The sequence below is a fragment of the Scyliorhinus torazame genome, chromosome 31 (assembly GCF_047496885.1).
Source record: "Scyliorhinus torazame isolate Kashiwa2021f chromosome 31, sScyTor2.1, whole genome shotgun sequence".
In the NCBI taxonomy this organism is placed as follows: domain Eukaryota; kingdom Metazoa; phylum Chordata; class Chondrichthyes; order Carcharhiniformes; family Scyliorhinidae; genus Scyliorhinus; species Scyliorhinus torazame.
Genome location: NC_092737.1, coordinates 33,769,380 through 33,788,574, shown reverse-complemented (window position 1 = coordinate 33,788,574; position 19,195 = coordinate 33,769,380). Strand labels below are relative to the sequence as shown.

The 19,195-nt window shown below is 44.1% G+C and overlaps 1 long non-coding RNA gene across 1 annotated transcript in view; it reads left to right on the top strand.

The window, feature by feature from the left end:
- The window catches only part of LOC140404562 (uncharacterized), a 399,341-nt gene that overhangs the window by 346,766 nt on the left and 33,380 nt on the right, over positions 1 to 19,195 (top strand). The gene's annotated exons all lie outside the window — the stretch shown is intronic.

The following is a 19,195-nucleotide window of genomic DNA, read 5'->3' as shown; positions in this document are numbered from 1 at the left end:
TGTACAGAGTCACTGTTTATTCAGGGTGAGTATCACTCACTGTGTAAATGTACAGAGTCACTGTTTATTCAGCAGGGTGAGGATCACTCACTGTGTAACTGTACAGAGTCACTGTTTATTCAGAGTGAGGATCACTAACTGTGTAACTGTCCAGAGTCACTGTTTATTCAGTGTGAGGACCACTCACTGTGTAACTGTACAGAGTCACTGTTCATTCAGGGTGAGGATCATTCACTGTGTAACTGTACAGTGTCACTGTTTATTCACCGGTGAGGATCACACACTGTGTAACTATACAGTGTCACTGTTTATTCAGTGAGAGGATCACTCACTGTGTAACTGTACAGAGTCACTGTTTATTCAGCAGAGTGAGGGTCACTCACTGTGTCACTGTACAGAGTCACTGTTTATTCAGGGTGAGGATCACTCACTGTGTAACTGTACAGAGTCACTGTTTATTCAGCAGGGTGAGGATCACTCACTGTGTAACTGTACAGAGTCACTGTTTATTCAGGGTGAGGATCACTAACTGTGTAACTGTACAGAGTCACTGTTTATTCAACAGGGTGAGGATCAGTCACTGTGTAACTGTATAGAGTCACTGTTTATTCAGGGTGAGGATCACTCACTGTGTAACTGTACAGAATCACTGTTTATTCAGCAGGGTGAGGATCACTCACCGTGTAACTGTACAGAGTCACTGTTTATTCAGCAGGGTGAGGAACACTCACTGTGTAAATGTACAGATTCACTGTTTATTCAGGGTGAGGATCACTCACTGTGTAACTGTAGAGTCACTGTTTATTCCGTGTGAGGATCACTCACTGTGTAACTGTACAGAGTCACTGTTTATTCAGGGTGAGGATCACCCACTGTGTAACTGTACAGAGTCACTGTTTATTCAGCAGGGTGAGGATCACTCACTGTGTAACTGTACAGAGTCACTGTTTATTCAGGGTGAGGATCACCCACTGTATAACTGTACAGAGTCACTGTTTATTCAGCAGGGTGAGGATCACTCACTGTGTAACTGTACAGATTCACTGTTTATTCAGGGTGAGGATCACTCACTGTGTAACTGTACAGAGTCACTGTTTATTCAGCGTGAGGATCACTCACTGTAACTGTACAGAGTCACTGTTTATTCAGCAGGGTGAGGATCACTCACTGTGTAACTGTATAGAGTCACTGTTTATTCAGGGTGAGGATCACTCACTGTGTAACTGTACAGAGTCACTGTTTATTCAGGGTGAGGATCACTCACTGTGTAACTGTACAGAGTCACTGTTTATTCAGGGTGAGGATCACTCACTGTGTAACTGTACAGAGTCACTGTTTATTCAGCAGGCTGAGGATCACTCACTGTGGAACTGTACAGAGTCACTGCTTATTCTGCAGGGTGAGGATCACTCACTGTGTAACTGTACAGAGTCACTGTTTATTCAGCAGGGTGAGGGTCACTCACTGTGTCACTGTACAGAGTCGCTGTTTATTCAGGGTGAGGATCACTCACTGTGTAACTGTACAGAGTCACTGTTTATTCAGCAGGGTGAGGAACACTCACTGTATAACTGTACAGATTCACTGTTTATTCAGCGTGAGGATCACTCACTGTGTAACTGTAGAGTCACTGTTTATTCCGTGTCAGGATCACTCACTGTTTAACTGTACAGAGTCACTGTTTATTCACTGTGAGGATCACTCACTGTGTAACTGTACAGAGTCACTGTTTATTCAGCAGGGTGAGGGTCACTCACTGTGTCACTGTACAGAGACACTGTTTATTCAGGATGAGGATCACTCACTGAAACTGTACAGAGTCACTGTTTATTCAGCAGGTTGAGGATCACTCACTGTGTAACTGTACAGAGTCACTGTTTATTCAGGGTGAGGATCACTCACCGTGTAACTGTACAGAGTCACTGTTTATTCAGCAGGGTAAGGATCGCTCACTGTGTAACTGTACAAAGTCACTGTTTATTCTGGATGAGGATCACTCACTGAAACTGTACAGAGTCACTGTTTACTCAGGGTGAGGATCACTCACTGTGTAACTGTACAGAGTCACTGTTTAATCAGGGTGAGGATCACTCACTGTGTAACTGTACAGAGTCACTGTTTATTCAGCAGGCTGAGGATCACTCACTGTAACTGGACAGAGTCACTGTTTATTCAGCAGGGTGAGGATCGCTCACTGTGTAACTGTACAGAGTCACTGTTTATTCAGCAGGGTGAGGATCACTCACTGTGTAACTGTACAGAGTCACTGTTTACTCAGGGTGAGGATCACTCACTGTGTAACTGTACAGAGTCACTGGTTATTCAGCAGGGTGAGGATCACTCACTGTGTAACTGTACAGAGTCACTGTTTATTCAGGGTGAGGGTCACTCACTGTGTAACTGTACAGAGTCACTGTTTACTCAGGGTGAGAATCACTCACTGTGTAAATGTACAGAGTCACTGTTTATTCAACAGGGTGAGGATCACTCACTGTTACTGTACAGAGTCACTGTTTATTCAGGGTGAGGATCACTCACTGTGTAACTGTACAGAGTCTCTGTTTATTCAGGATGAGGATCACTCGCTGTGTAACTGTACAGAGTCACTGTTTATTCAGTGTGAAGATCACTCACGGTGTAACTGTAGAGTCACTGTTTATTCAGCAGGGTGAAGATCACTCGCTGTGTAACTGTACAGAGTCACTGTTTATTCAGCAGGGTGAGGATCACTCACTGTGTTACTGTACAGAGTCACTGTTTATTCAGGGTGAGGATCACTCACTGTGTAACTGTACAGAGTCACTGTTTATTCAGCAGGGTGAGGATCACTCTCTGTGTCACTGTACAGAGTCACTGTTTATTCAGAGTGAGGATCACTAACTGTGTAACTGTCCAGAGTCACTGTTTATTCAGTGTGAGGACCACTCACTGTGTAACTGTACAGAGTCACTGTTTATTCAGCAGGGTGAGGATCACTCACCGTGTAACTGTAAAGAGTCACTGTTTATTCCGTGTGAGGATCACTCACTGTGTAACTGTACAGAGTCACTGTTTATTCAGCAGGGTGATGGTTATTCACTGTGTAACTGTACAGATTCACTGTTAATGCAGCAGGGTGAGGATCATTCACTGTGTAACTGTACAGAGTCACTGTTTATTCAGGGTGAGGATCACTCACTGTGTAACTGTACAGAGTCACTGTTTATTCAGGGTGAGGATCACTCACTGTGTAACTGTACAGTGTCACTGTTTATTCAGCAGGGTGAGGATCATTCACAGTGTAACTGTACAGTGTCACTGTTTATTCAGCAGGGTGAGGATCATTCACAGTGTAACTGTACAGTGTCACTGTTTATTCAGCAGGGTGAGGATCACTCACAGTGTAACTGTACAGAGTCACTGTTAATGCAGCAGGGTGAGGATCACTCACTGTGTAACTGGACAGAGTCACTGTTTATTCAGGGTGCGGATCACTCACTGTGTAACTGTACAGAGTCACTGTTTATTCAGGGTGAGGATCACTCACTGTGTAACTGTACAGAGTCACTGTTTATTCAGGATGAGGATCACTCACTGTGTAACTGTACAGAGTCACTGTTTATTCAGCAGGGCGAGGATCACTCACTGTGTAACTGTACAGATTCACTGTTTATTCAGGGTGAGGATCACTCACTGTGTAACTGTACAGAGACACTGTTTATTCAGGGTGAGGATCACTCGCTGTGTAACTATACAGAGTCCGTGTTTATTCAGGGTGAGGATCACTCACTGTGTAACTGTAGAGTCACTGTTTATTCAGCAGGGTGAGGATCACTCACTGTGTAACTGTACAGAGTCACTGTTTATTCAGCAGGGTGAGGATCACTCACTGTGTAACTGTACAGAGCCACTGTTTATTCAGCAGGGTGAGGATCACTCTCTGTGTAACTGTACAGTGTCACTGTTTATTCAGGGTGAGGGTCAGTCACTGTGTAACTGTACAGAGTCACTGTTTATTCAGGGTGAGGATCACTCACTGTGTAACTGTACAGTGTCACTGTTTATTCAGCAGGGTGAGGATCATTCACAGTGTAACTGTACAGAGTCACTGTTTATTCAGCAGGGTGAGGATCATTCACTGTGTAACTGTACAGAGTCACTGTTTATTCAGGGTGAGGATCACTCACTGTGTAACTGTACAGAGTCACTGTTTATTCAGGGTGAGGATCACTCACTGTGTAACTCTACAGTGTCACTGTTTATTCAGCAGGGTGAGGATCATTCACAGTGTAACTGTACAGTGTCACTGTTTATTCAGCAGGGTGAGGATCATTCACAGTGTAACTGTACAGTGTCACTGTTTATTCAGCAGGGTGACGATCACTCACAGTGTAACTGTACAGAGTCACTGTTTATTCAGGGTGAGGATCACTCACCGTGTAACTGTACAGCGTCACTGTTTATTCAGTGTGAGGACCACTCACTGTGTAACTGTACAGAGTCACTGTTTATTCAGGGTGAGGATCACTCACTGTGTAACTGTACAGAGTCACTGTTTATTCAGGGTGAGGATCACTCACTGTGTAACTGTACAGAGCCACTGTTTAATCAGGGTAAGGATCACACACTGTGTAACTATACAGTGTCACTGTTTATTCAGTGTGAGGATCACTCACTGTGTAACTGTACAGAGTCACTGTTTATTCAGCAGGGTGAGGATCACTCACTGTGTAACTGTACAGAGTCACTGTTTATTCAGCAGGGTGAGGATCACTCACTGTGTAACTGTACAGAGTCACTGTTTATTCAGGATGAGGATCACTCACTGAAACTGTACAGAGTCACTGTTTATTCAGGGTGAGGGTCACTCACTGTGTAACTGTACAGAGTCACTGTTTATTCAGGGTGAGGGTCACTCACTGTGTAACTGTACAGAGTCACTGTTTATTCAGGGTGTGGATCACTCACTGTAACTGTACAGAGTCACTGCTTATTCAGCAGGGTGAGGATCACTCACTGTGTTACTGGACAGAGTCACTGTTTGTTCAGGGTGAGGATCACTCACTGTAACTGTACAGAGTCACTGTTTATTCAGGATGAGGATCACTCACTGAAACTGTACAGAGTCACTGTTTATTCAGCAGGGTGAGGATCACTCACTGTGTAACTGTACAGAGTCACTGTTTATTCAGTGTGAGGATCACTCACTGTGTAACTGTACAGAGTCACTGTTTATTCAGCAGGGTGAGGATCACTCACTGTGTAACTGTACAGAGTCACTGTTTATTCAGTGTGAGGATCACTCACTGTGTAACTGTACAGAGTCACTGTTTATTCAGCAGGGTGAGGATCACTCACTGTGTAACTGTACAGAGTCACTGTTTATTCAGCAGGGTGAGGATCACTCACCGTGTAACTGTACAGAGTCACTGTTTATTCAGCAGGGTGAGGATCACTCACTGTGTAACTGTACAGAGTCACTGTTTATTCAGGATGAGGATCACTCACTGTGTAACTGTACAGAGTCACTGTTTATTCAGGGTGAGGATCACTCACTGAAACTGTACAGAGTCACTGTTTATTCAGGATGAGGATCACTCACTGAAACTGTACAGAGTCACTGTTTATTCAGGATGAGGATCACTCACTGTGTAACTGTACAGAGTCACTGTTTATTCAGCAGGGTGAGGATCACTCACTGTGTAACTGTACAGAGTCACTGTTTATTCAGGGTGAGGATCACTCACTGTGTAACTGTACAGAGTCACTGTTTGTTCAGGGTGAGGATCACTCACTGTGTAACTGTACAGAGTCACTGTTTATTCAGGGTGAGGGTCACTCACTGAAACTGTACAGAGTCACTGTTTATTCAGCAGGGTGAGGATCACTCACTGTGTAACTGTACAGAGTCACTGTTTATTCTGGATGAGGATCACTCACTGAAACTGTACAGAGTCACTGTTTATTCAGCAGGGTGAGGATCACTCACTGTGTAACTGTACAGAGTCACTGTTTATTCAGGGTGAGGATCACTCACTGTGTAACTGTACAGAGTCACTGTTTATTCAGCAGGGTGAGGATCACTCACTGTGTAACTGTACAGAGTCACTGTTTATTCAGCAGGGTGAGGATCACTCACTGTGTAACTGTACAGAGTCACTGTTTATTCAGGATGAGGATCACTCACTGTGTAACTGTACAGAGTCACTGTTTATTCAGAGTGAGGATCACTCACTGCGGAACTGTACAGAGTCACTGTTTATTCCGCAGGGTCAGGATCACTCACTGTGTAACTGTACAGAGTCACTGTTTATTCAGCAGAGTGAGGATCACTCACTGTGTAACTGTACAGAGTCACTGTTTATTCAGAGTGAGGATCACTCACTGCGGAACTGTACAGAGTCACTGTTTATTCAGAGTGAGGATCACTCACTGCGGAACTGTACAGAGTCACTGTTTATTCAGCAGGGTGAGGATCACTCACTGTGTAACTGTACAGAGTCACTGTTTATTCAGTGTGAGGATCACTCACTGTGTAACTGTACAGAGTCATTGTTTATTCAGCAGGGTGAGGATCACTCACTGTGTAACTGTACAGAGTCACTGTTTATTCAGTGTGAGGATCACTCACTGTGTAACTGTACAGAGTCACTGTTTATTCAGCAGGGTGAGGATCACTCACTGTGTAACTGTACAGAGTCACTGTTTATTCAGCAGGGTGAGGATCACTCACCGTGTAACTGTACAGAGTCACTGTTTATTCAGCAGGGTGAGGATCACTCACCGTGTAACTGTACAGAGTCACTGTTTATTCAGCAGGGTGAGGATCACTCACTGTGTAACTGTACAGAGTCACTGTTTATTCAGGGTGAGGATCACTCACTGTGTAACTGTACAGAGTCACTGTTTATTCAGGATGAGGATCACTCACTGAAACTGTACAGAGTCACTGTTTATTCAGGATTAGGATCACTCACTGAAACTGTACAGAGTCACTGTTTATTCAGGATGAGGATCACTCACTGTGTAACTGTACAGAGTCACTGTTTATTCAGGGTGAGGATCACTCACTGAAACTGTACAGAGTCACTGTTTATTCAGGATGAGGATCACTCACTGAAACTGTACAGAGTCACTGTTTATTCAGGATGAGGATCACTCACTGTGTAACTGTACAGAGTCACTGTTTATTCAGCAGGGTGAGGATCACTCACTGTGTAACTGTACAGAGTCACTGTTTATTCAGCAGGGTGAGGATCACTCACTGTGTAACTGTACAGAGTCACTGTTTATTCAGCAGGGTGAGGATCACTCACTGTGTAACTGTACAGAGTCACTGTTTATTCAGGATGAGGATCACTCACTGAAACTGTACAGAGTCACTGTTTATTCAGGGTGAGGGTCACTCACTGTGTAACTGTACAGAGTCACTGTTTATTCAGGGTGAGGGTCACTCACTGTGTAACTGTACAGAGTCACTGTTTATTCAGGGTGTGGATCACTCACTGTAACTGTACAGAGTCACTGCTTATTCAGCAGGGTGAGGATCACTCACTGTGTTACTGGACAGAGTCACTGTTTGTTCAGGGTGAGGATCACTCACTGTAACTGTACAGAGTCACTGTTTATTCAGGATGAGGATCACTCACTGAAACTGTACAGAGTCACTGTTTATTCAGCAGGGTGAGGATCACTCACTGTGTAACTGTACAGAGTCACTGTTTATTCAGGGTGAGGATCACTCACTGTGTAACTGTACAGAGTCACTGTTTATTCAGCAGGGTGAGGATCACTCACTGTGTAACTGTACAGAGTCACTGTTTATTCAGCAGGGTGAGGATCACTCACTGTGTAACTGTACAGAGTCACTGTTTATTCAGGATGAGGATCACTCACTGTGTAACTGTACAGAGTCACTGTTTATTCAGAGTGAGGATCACTCACTGCGGAACTGTACAGAGTCACTGTTTATTCAGCAGGGTGAGGATCACTCACTGTGTAACTGTACAGAGTCACTGTTTATTCAGTGTGAGGATCACTCACTGTGTAACTGTACAGAGTCACTGTTTATTCAGCAGGGTGAGGATCACTCACTGTGTAACTGTACAGAGTCACTGTTTATTCAGCAGAGTGAGGATCACTCACTGTGTAACTGTACAGAGTCACTGTTTATTCAGAGTGAGGATCACTCACTGCGGAACTGTACAGAGTCACTGTTTATTCAGAGTGAGGATCACTCACTGCGGAACTGTACAGAGTCACTGTTTATTCAGCAGGGTGAGGATCACTCACTGTGTAACTGTACAGAGTCACTGTTTATTCAGTGTGAGGATCACTCACTGTGTAACTGTACAGAGTCACTGTTTATTCAGCAGGGTGAGGATCACTCACTGTGTAACTGTACAGAGTCACTGTTTATTCAGTGTGAGGATCACTCACTTTGTAACTGTACAGAGTCACTGTTTATTCAGCAGGGTGAGGATCACTCACTGTGTAACTGTACAGAGTCACTGTTTATTCAGCAGGGTGAGGATCACTCACCGTGTAACTGTACAGAGTCACTGTTTATTCAGCAGGGTGAGGATCACTCACTGTGTAACTGTACAGAGTCACTGTTTATTCAGGATGAGGATCACTCACTGAAACTGTACAGAGTCACTGTTTATTCAGGATGAGGATCACTCACTGAAACTGTACAGAGTCACTGTTCATTCAGGATGAGGATCACTCACAGTGTAACTGTACAGAGTCACTGTTTATTCAGGGTGAGGATCACTCACTGAAACTGTACAGAGTCACTGTTTATTCAGGATGAGGATCACTCACTGAAACTGTACAGAGTCACTGTTTATTCAGGATGAGGATCACTCACTGTGTAAATGTACAGAGTCACTGTTTATTCAGGGTGAGGATCACTCACTGTGTAACTGTACAGAGTCACTGTTTATTCAGCAGGGTGAGGATCACTCACTGTGTAACTGCACAGAGTCACGGTTTATTCAGGGTGAGGATCACTCACTGTGTAACTGTACAGAGTCACTGTTTATTCAGGGTGAGGATCACTCACTGTGTAACTGTACAGAGTCACTGTTTATTCAGCAGGGTGAGGATCACTCACTGTGTAACTGTACAGAGTCACTGTTTGTTCAGGGTGAGGATCACTCACTGTGTAACTGTACAGAGTCACTGTTTATTCAGCAGGGTGAGGATCACTCACTGTGCAACTGTACAGAGTCACTGTTTATTCAGCAGGGTGAGGATCAATCTCTGTGTAACTGTACAGAGTCACTGTTTATTCAGGGTGAGGATCACTCACTGTGTAACTGTACAGAGTCACTGTTTATTCAGGGTGAGGATCACTCACTGTGTAACTGTACAGAGTCACTGTTTATTCAGGGTGAGGATCACTCACTGTGTAACTGTACAGAGTCACTGTTTATTCAGGGTGAGGATCACTCACTGTGTAACTGTACAGAGTCACTGTTTATTCAGGGTGAGGATCACTCACTGTAACTGTACAGAGTCACTGTTTATTCAGGATGAGGATCACTCACTGAAACTGTACAGAGTCACTGTTTATTCAGCAGGGTGAGGATCACTCACTGTGTAACTGTACAGAGTCACTGTTTATTCAGGGTGAGGATCACTCACTGTGTAACTGTACAGAGTCACTGTTTATTCAGCAGGGTGAGGATCACTCACTGTGTAACTGTACAGAGACACTGTTTATTCAGGATGAGGATCACTCACTGAAACTGTACAGAGACACTGTTTATTCAGCAGGGTGAGGATCACTCACTGTGTAACTGTACAGTCACTGTTTATTCAGGGTAAGGATCACTCACTGTGTAACTGTACAGAGTCACTGTTTATTCAGCAGTGTGAGGATCACTCACTGTGTAACTGTACAGAGTCACTGTTTATTCAGGATGAGGATCACTCACTGAAACTGTACAGAGTCACTGTTTACTCAGGGTGAGGATCACTCACTGTGTAACTGTACAGAGTCACTGTTTATTCAGGGTGAGGATCACTCACTGTGTAACTGTACAGAGTCACTGTTTATTCAGCAGGGTGAGGATCACTCACTGTGTAACTGTACAGAGTCACTGTTTATTCAGCAGGCTGAGGATCACTCACTGTGTAACTGTACAGAGTCACTGTTTATTCAGCAGGGTGAGGATCACTCACTGTGTAACTGTACAGAGTCACTGTTTATTCAGCAGGGTGAGGATCACTCACTGTGTAACTGTACAGAGTCACTGTTTGCTCAGGGTGAGGATCACTCACTGTGTAACTGTACAGAGTCACTGTTTATTCAGTGTGAGGATCACTCACTGTGTAACTGTACAGAGTCACTGTTTATTCAGCAGGGTGAGGGTCACTCACTGTGTCACTGTACAGAGTCACTGTTTATTCAGGGTGAGGATCACTCACTGTGTAACTGTACAGAGTCACTGTTTATTCAGCAGGGTGAGGATCACTCACTGTGTAACTGTACAGAGTCACTGTTTATTCAGGGTGAGGATCACTCACTGTGTAACTGTACAGAGTCACTGTTTATTCAACAGGGTGAGGATCACTCACTGTGTAATTGTATAGAGTCACTGTTTATTCAGGGTGAGGATCACTCACTGTGTAACTGTACAGAATCACTGTTTATTCAGCAGGGTGAGGATCACTCACCGTGTAACTGTACAGAGTCACTGTTTATTCAGCAGGGTGAGGATCACTCACTGTGTAACTGTACAGAGTCACTGTTTATTCAGGGTGAGGATCACTCACTGTGTAACTGTACAGAGTCACTGTTTATTCAGCAGGGTGAGGATCACTCACTGTGTAACTGTACAGAGTCACTGTTTATTCAGGGTGAGGATCACTCACTGTGTAACTGTACAGAGTCACTGTTTATTCAGGGTGAGGATCACTCACTGTGTAACTGTACAGAGTCACTGTTTATTCAGGGTGAGGATCACTCACTGTGTAACTGTACAGAGTCACTGTTTATTCAACAGGGTGAGGATCACTCACTGTGTAACTGTATAGAGTCACTGTTTATTCAGGGTGAGGATCACTCACTGTGTAACTGTACAGAATCACTGTTTATTCAGCAGGGTGAGGATCACTCACCGTGTAACTGTACAGAGTCACTGTTTATTCAGCTGGGTGAGGAACACTCACTGTGTAACTGTACAGATTCACTGTTTATTCAGGGTGAGGATCACTCACTGTGTAACTGTAGAGTCACTGTTTATTCCGTGTCAGGATCACTCACCGTGTAACTGTACAGAGTCACTGTTTATTCCGGGTGAGGGTCACTCACTGTGTAACTGTACAGAGTCACTGTTTACTCAGGGTGAGGATCACTCACTGTGTAACTGTACAGAGTCACTGTTTATTCAACAGGGTGAGGATCACTCACTGTTACTGTACAGAGTCACTGTTTATTCAGGGTGAGGATCACTCACTGTGTAACTGTACAGAGTCACTGTTTATTCAGTGTGAGGATCACTCACTGTGTAACTGTACAGAGTATCTGTTTATTCAGGATGAGGATCACTCGCTGTGTAACTGTACAGAGTCACTGTTTATTCAGTGTAAGGATCACTCACGGTGTAACTGTAGAGTCACTGTTTATTCAGCAGGGTGAAGATCACTCGCTGTGTAACTGTACAGAGTCACTGTTTATTCAGGGTGAGTATCACTCACTGTGTAAATGTACAGAGTCACTGTTTATTCAGCAGGGTGAGGATCACTCACTGTGTAACTGTACAGAGTCACTGTTTATTCAGAGTGAGGATCACTAACTGTGTAACTGTCCAGAGTCACTGTTTATTCAGTGTGAGGACCACTCACTGTGTAACTGTACAGAGTCACTGTTCATTCAGGGTGAGGATCATTCACTGTGTAACTGTACAGTGTCACTGTTTATTCACCGGTGAGGATCACACACTGTGTAACTATACAGTGTCACTGTTTATTCAGTGAGAGGATCACTCACTGTGTAACTGTACAGAGTCACTGTTTATTCAGCAGAGTGAGGGTCACTCACTGTGTCACTGTACAGAGTCACTGTTTATTCAGGGTGAGGATCACTCACTGTGTAACTGTACAGAGTCACTGTTTATTCAGCAGGGTGAGGATCACTCACTGTGTAACTGTACAGAGTCACTGTTTATTCAGGGTGAGGATCACTAACTGTGTAACTGTACAGAGTCACTGTTTATTCAACAGGGTGAGGATCAGTCACTGTGTAACTGTATAGAGTCACTGTTTATTCAGGGTGAGGATCACTCACTGTGTAACTGTACAGAATCACTGTTTATTCAGCAGGGTGAGGATCACTCACCGTGTAACTGTACAGAGTCACTGTTTATTCAGCAGGGTGAGGAACACTCACTGTGTAAATGTACAGATTCACTGTTTATTCAGGGTGAGGATCACTCACTGTGTAACTGTAGAGTCACTGTTTATTCCGTGTGAGGATCACTCACTGTGTAACTGTACAGAGTCACTGTTTATTCAGGGTGAGGATCACCCACTGTGTAACTGTACAGAGTCACTGTTTATTCAGCAGGGTGAGGATCACTCACTGTGTAACTGTACAGAGTCACTGTTTATTCAGGGTGAGGATCACCCACTGTATAACTGTACAGAGTCACTGTTTATTCAGCAGGGTGAGGATCACTCACTGTGTAACTGTACAGATTCACTGTTTATTCAGGGTGAGGATCACTCACTGTGTAACTGTACAGAGTCACTGTTTATTCAGCGTGAGGATCACTCACTGTAACTGTACAGAGTCACTGTTTATTCAGCAGGGTGAGGATCACTCACTGTGTAACTGTATAGAGTCACTGTTTATTCAGGGTGAGGATCACTCACTGTGTAACTGTACAGAGTCACTGTTTATTCAGGGTGAGGATCACTCACTGTGTAACTGTACAGAGTCACTGTTTATTCAGGGTGAGGATCACTCACTGTGTAACTGTACAGAGTCACTGTTTATTCAGCAGGCTGAGGATCACTCACTGTGGAACTGTACAGAGTCACTGCTTATTCTGCAGGGTGAGGATCACTCACTGTGTAACTGTACAGAGTCACTGTTTATTCAGCAGGGTGAGGGTCACTCACTGTGTCACTGTACAGAGTCGCTGTTTATTCAGGGTGAGGATCACTCACTGTGTAACTGTACAGAGTCACTGTTTATTCAGCAGGGTGAGGAACACTCACTGTATAACTGTACAGATTCACTGTTTATTCAGCGTGAGGATCACTCACTGTGTAACTGTAGAGTCACTGTTTATTCCGTGTCAGGATCACTCACTGTTTAACTGTACAGAGTCACTGTTTATTCACTGTGAGGATCACTCACTGTGTAACTGTACAGAGTCACTGTTTATTCAGCAGGGTGAGGGTCACTCACTGTGTCACTGTACAGAGACACTGTTTATTCAGGATGAGGATCACTCACTGAAACTGTACAGAGTCACTGTTTATTCAGCAGGTTGAGGATCACTCACTGTGTAACTGTACAGAGTCACTGTTTATTCAGGGTGAGGATCACTCACCGTGTAACTGTACAGAGTCACTGTTTATTCAGCAGGGTAAGGATCGCTCACTGTGTAACTGTACAAAGTCACTGTTTATTCTGGATGAGGATCACTCACTGAAACTGTACAGAGTCACTGTTTACTCAGGGTGAGGATCACTCACTGTGTAACTGTACAGAGTCACTGTTTAATCAGGGTGAGGATCACTCACTGTGTAACTGTACAGAGTCACTGTTTATTCAGCAGGCTGAGGATCACTCACTGTAACTGGACAGAGTCACTGTTTATTCAGCAGGGTGAGGATCGCTCACTGTGTAACTGTACAGAGTCACTGTTTATTCAGCAGGGTGAGGATCACTCACTGTGTAACTGTACAGAGTCACTGTTTACTCAGGGTGAGGATCACTCACTGTGTAACTGTACAGAGTCACTGGTTATTCAGCAGGGTGAGGATCACTCACTGTGTAACTGTACAGAGTCACTGTTTATTCAGGGTGAGGGTCACTCACTGTGTAACTGTACAGAGTCACTGTTTACTCAGGGTGAGAATCACTCACTGTGTAAATGTACAGAGTCACTGTTTATTCAACAGGGTGAGGATCACTCACTGTTACTGTACAGAGTCACTGTTTATTCAGGGTGAGGATCACTCACTGTGTAACTGTACAGAGTCTCTGTTTATTCAGGATGAGGATCACTCGCTGTGTAACTGTACAGAGTCACTGTTTATTCAGTGTGAAGATCACTCACGGTGTAACTGTAGAGTCACTGTTTATTCAGCAGGGTGAAGATCACTCGCTGTGTAACTGTACAGAGTCACTGTTTATTCAGCAGGGTGAGGATCACTCACTGTGTTACTGTACAGAGTCACTGTTTATTCAGGGTGAGGATCACTCACTGTGTAACTGTACAGAGTCACTGTTTATTCAGCAGGGTGAGGATCACTCTCTGTGTCACTGTACAGAGTCACTGTTTATTCAGAGTGAGGATCACTAACTGTGTAACTGTCCAGAGTCACTGTTTATTCAGTGTGAGGACCACTCACTGTGTAACTGTACAGAGTCACTGTTTATTCAGCAGGGTGAGGATCACTCACCGTGTAACTGTAAAGAGTCACTGTTTATTCCGTGTGAGGATCACTCACTGTGTAACTGTACAGAGTCACTGTTTATTCAGCAGGGTGATGGTTATTCACTGTGTAACTGTACAGATTCACTGTTAATGCAGCAGGGTGAGGATCATTCACTGTGTAACTGTACAGAGTCACTGTTTATTCAGGGTGAGGATCACTCACTGTGTAACTGTACAGAGTCACTGTTTATTCAGGGTGAGGATCACTCACTGTGTAACTGTACAGTGTCACTGTTTATTCAGCAGGGTGAGGATCATTCACAGTGTAACTGTACAGTGTCACTGTTTATTCAGCAGGGTGAGGATCATTCACAGTGTAACTGTACAGTGTCACTGTTTATTCAGCAGGGTGAGGATCACTCACAGTGTAACTGTACAGAGTCACTGTTAATGCAGCAGGGTGAGGATCACTCACTGTGTAACTGGACAGAGTCACTGTTTATTCAGGGTGCGGATCACTCACTGTGTAACTGTACAGAGTCACTGTTTATTCAGGGTGAGGATCACTCACTGTGTAACTGTACAGAGTCACTGTTTATTCAGGATGAGGATCACTCACTGTGTAACTGTACAGAGTCACTGTTTATTCAGCAGGGCGAGGATCACTCACTGTGTAACTGTACAGATTCACTGTTTATTCAGGGTGAGGATCACTCACTGTGTAACTGTACAGAGACACTGTTTATTCAGGGTGAGGATCACTCGCTGTGTAACTATACAGAGTCCGTGTTTATTCAGGGTGAGGATCACTCACTGTGTAACTGTAGAGTCACTGTTTATTCAGCAGGGTGAGGATCACTCACTGTGTAACTGTACAGAGTCACTGTTTATTCAGCAGGGTGAGGATCACTCACTGTGTAACTGTACAGAGCCACTGTTTATTCAGCAGGGTGAGGATCACTCTCTGTGTAACTGTACAGTGTCACTGTTTATTCAGGGTGAGGGTCAGTCACTGTGTAACTGTACAGAGTCACTGTTTATTCAGGGTGAGGATCACTCACTGTGTAACTGTACAGTGTCACTGTTTATTCAGCAGGGTGAGGATCATTCACAGTGTAACTGTACAGAGTCACTGTTTATTCAGCAGGGTGAGGATCATTCACTGTGTAACTGTACAGAGTCACTGTTTATTCAGGGTGAGGATCACTCACTGTGTAACTGTACAGAGTCACTGTTTATTCAGGGTGAGGATCACTCACTGTGTAACTGTACAGTGTCACTGTTTATTCAGCAGGGTGAGGATCATTCACAGTGTAACTGTACAGTGTCACTGTTTATTCAGCAGGGTGAGGATCATTCACAGTGTAACTGTACAGTGTCACTGTTTATTCAGCAGGGTGACGATCACTCACAGTGTAACTGTACAGAGTCACTGTTTATTCAGGGTGAGGATCACTCACCGTGTAACTGTACAGCGTCACTGTTTATTCAGTGTGAGGACCACTCACTGTGTAACTGTACAGAGTCACTGTTTATTCAGGGTGAGGATCACTCACTGTGTAACTGTACAGAGTCACTGTTTATTCAGGGTGAGGATCACTCACTGTGTAACTGTACAGAGCCACTGTTTAATCAGGGTAAGGATCACACACTGTGTAACTATACAGTGTCACTGTTTATTCAGTGTGAGGATCACTCACTGTGTAACTGTACAGAGTCACTGTTTATTCAGCAGGGTGAGGATCACTCACTGTGTAACTGTACAGAGTCACTGTTTATTCAGGGTGAGGATCACTCACTGTGTAACTGTACAGAGTCACTGTTTATTCAGGGTGAGGATCACTCACTGTGTAACTGTACAGAATCACTGTTTATTCAGCAGGGTGAGGATCACTCACCGTGTAACTGTACAGAGTCACTGTTTATTCAGCAGGGTGAGGAACACTCACTGTGTAACTGTACAGATTCACTGTTTATTCAGGGTGAGGATCACTCACTGTGTAACTGTAGAGTCACTGTTTATTCCGTGTGAGGATCACTCACTGTGTAACTGTACAGAGTCACTGTTTATTCAGGGTGAGGATCACCCACTGTGTAACTGTACAGAGTCACTGTTTATTCAGCAGGGTGAGGATCACTCACTGTGTAACTGTACAGAGTCACTGTTTATTCAGGGTGAGGATCACCCACTGTGTAACTGTACAGATTCACAGTTTATTCAGGGTGAGGATCACCCACTCTGTAACTGTACAGAGTCACTGTTTATTCAGCAGGGTGAGGATCACTCACTGGAACTGTACAGAGTCACTGTTTATTCAGCAGGGTGAGGATCACTCACTGTGTAACTGTACAGAGTCACTGTTTATTCAGGGTGAGGATCACTCACTGTGTAACTGTACAGAGTCACTGTTTATTCAGGGTGAGGATCACTCACTGTGTAACTGTACAGAGTCACTGTTTATTCAGCAGGGTGAGGATCACTCACTGTGTATCTGTACAGAGACACTGTTTATTCAGGATGAGGATCACTCACTGAAACTGTACAGAGACACTGTTTATTCAGCAGGGTGAGGATCACTCACTGTGTAACTGTACAGAGTCACTGTTTATTCAAGGTGAGGATCACTCACTGTGTAACTGTACAGAGTCACTGTTTATTCAGCAGTGTGAGGATCACTCACTGTGTAACTGTACAGAGTCACTGTTTATTCAGGATGAGGATCACTCACTGAAACTGTACAGAGTCACTGTTTACTCAGGGTGAGGATCACTCACTGTGTAACTGTACAGAGTCACTGTTTATTCAGGGTGAGGATCACTCACTGTGTAACTGTACAGAGTCACTGTTTATTCAGCAGGGTGAGGATCACTCACTGTGTAACTGTACAGAGTCACTGTTTATTCAGCAGGCTGAGGATCACTCACTGTGTAACTGTACAGAGACACTGTTTATTCAGGATGAGGATCACTCACTGAAACTGTACAGAGACACTGTTTATTCAGCAGGGTGAGGATCACTCACTGTGTAACTGTACAGAGTCACTGTTTATTCAGGGTGAGGATCACTCACTGTGTAACTGTACAGAGTCACTGTTTATTCAGCAGGGTAAGGATCACTCACTGTGTAACTGTACAGAGTCACTGTTTACTCAGGGTGAGGATCACTCACTGTGTAACTGTACAGAGTCACTGGTTATTCAGCAGGGTGAGGATCACTCACTGTGTAACTGTACAGAGTCACTGTTTATTCAGGGTGAGGGTCACTCACTGTGTAACTGTACAGAGTCACTGTTTACTCAGGGTGAGAATCACTCACTGTGTAAATGTACAGAGTCACTGTTTATTCAACAGGGTGAGGATCACTCACTGTTACTGTACAGAGTCACTGTTTATTCAGGGTGAGGATCACTCACTGTGTAACTGTACAGAGTCTCTGTTTATTCAGGATGAGGATCACTCGCTGTGTAACTGTACAGAGTCACTGTTTATTCAGTGTGAAGATCACTCACGGTGTAACTGTAGAGTCACTGTTTATTCAGCAGGGTGAAGATCACTCGCTGTGTAACTGTACAGAGTCACTGTTTATTCAGCAGGGTGAGGATCACTCACTGTGTAACTGTACAGAGTCACTGTTTATTCAGGGTGAGGATCACTCACTGTGTAACTGTACAGAGTCACTGTTTATTCAGCAGGGTGAGGATCACTCTCTGTGTCACTGTACAGAGTCACTGTTTATTCAGGGTGAGGATCACTCACTGTGTAACTGTACAGAGCCACAGTTTAATCAGGGTAAGGATCACACACTGTGTAACTATACAGTGTCACTGTTTATTCAGTGTGAGGATCACTCACTGTGTAACTGTACAGAGTCACTGTTTATTCAGCAGGGTGAGGATCACTCACTGTGTAACTGTACAGAGTCACTGTTTATTCAGGGTGAGGATCACTCACTGTGTAACTGTACAGAGTCACTGTTTATTCAGGGTGAGGATCACTCACTGTGTAACTGTACAGAATCACTGTTTATTCAGCAGGGTGAGGATCACTCACCGTGTAACTGTACAGAGTCACTGTTTATTCAGCAGGGTGAGGAACACTCACTGTGTAACTGTACAGATTCACTGTTTATTCAGGGTGAGGATCACTCACTGTGTAACTGTAGAGTCACTGTTTATTCCGTGTGAGGATCACTCACTGTGTAACTGTACAGAGTCACTGTTTATTCAGGGTGAGGATCACCCACTGTGTAACTGTACAGAGTCACTGTTTATTCAGCAGGGTGAGGATCACTCACTGTGTAACTGTACAGAGTCACTGTTTATTCAGGGTGAGGATCACCCACTGTGTAACTGTACAGATTCACAGTTTATTCAGGGTGCGGATCACCCACTCTGTAACTGTACAGAGTCACTGTTTATTCAGCAGGGTGAGGATCACTCACTGTAACTGTACAGAGTCACTGTTTATTCAGCAGGGTGAGGATCACTCACTGTGTAACTGTACAGAGTCACTGTTTATTCAGGGTGAGGATCACTCACTGTGTAACTGTACAGAGTCACTGTTTATTCAGGATGAGTAACACTCGCTGTGTA